Genomic DNA, 1,440 nt, shown 5'->3' with positions numbered 1-1,440 from the left:
ATATATATATATATATATATATATATATATATATATATATACACTCATACATATACCCATATATAAACATATATATAACCATATATATCTATTTATGTACATATATATATATATATATCTGTGTCTGCATGTGTGTGTGTGTGTGTGTGTAACATGGTATGACGGAAAAACTGCCCCCACCTTCATTGCAAATACTGTCCCAAATACAGAACCCAAGGCTCTTACCCGAAATATGGATGCACAAAAGGCAACGTGATTTCCTTTTTCAACCCTAAGTCGTGCCAGAATTTTCTGTCTTTAAGGATATGCCTAATCTGAAGTGTATCTACCACCATTTGAAAGACACAAAACGAATGAAAAATGAACAACACGGATGTGCAATAGAAACAAAATACAACTACATCCCACCTCCTAGCACCGACCACCAAAGAATCTCATCCGTCAGAAAAAGCTATGAGAAAACGTGAACACGAACAAGAAAATGAATAAACAAGCACAACATATCGCCTGTTCAAAACAACTAATCTCTTTTTACCAACCGATGCAAGCCGATCTAAGCCTGCTGATCTGTCAGTCTGTCAGTAGCCGTCTATCCAAAACTCTAGGAATGCACACTCACCATCAACCAGAACATTATTCCCCACAATCAACTCAGTACACAAACTCTGCCTTGTGATGCCATTGAGCGATAAAATATATAAAAAAAACAAGGTCATTAGAAAAACACAAACAGCAAAACTAACTTTTGTTTCGACAATCTTACTAAATGTAAGAGGCTTCAACCATTCACCAAATGCTCAAAAATGGAAGATTCCATATATAGAAAATTGCATTGCTGAAAAGACACTGCATCCTTTTCTTCGTACTAACTGAAACCTACTTCAACATCTCCCACATAGATATCGAGCTGAAAATTTAAAAAATTCACCGTTATCCGTGCAAATCACACGGGCCGAATTAAAGGAGGAGGAGCTATTTTTCTTCATGACTTCTTTACCGTAGATACCAAGGGCATATTTTCCAATGGATTGTGTGAATCTCTGTCACTATTCAACAAAGTTAATGACATAACCATTGTTGATTTCTATAGTTCTCCTTGAGCATCTCTATTGCACTCAGAAGCGTACCTCAACAAAGTCAAGTCCTTCCTCCTAAAGCATAACCAAATGAACATATTAGTGATGGCTGATTTTAACCTTCCTTATGCGAGTAGCCAACAAACACTCTGAGCCAGAGAATTGTATCCCTATACCAGATCTGCTATTTAACTTTATGGATGAATGTTTCCTATCCAAACTTGTGCTTCAGTCAAGAAGACAAAACAAAAATATCTTGGATCTGATATTAACAAACCACTCAAGCTCCATTATTAGCATTTCAGTTGAAAAAGCTCTCCTCTCTGACCAGGACATGGTGTTCTGCAACTTCAGTTTGCGGCAT

The sequence above is a fragment of the Octopus bimaculoides genome, chromosome 7, assembly GCF_001194135.2.
Source record: "Octopus bimaculoides isolate UCB-OBI-ISO-001 chromosome 7, ASM119413v2, whole genome shotgun sequence".
Classification (NCBI taxonomy): domain Eukaryota; kingdom Metazoa; phylum Mollusca; class Cephalopoda; order Octopoda; family Octopodidae; genus Octopus; species Octopus bimaculoides.
This window is presented reverse-complemented; position numbering follows the sequence as displayed.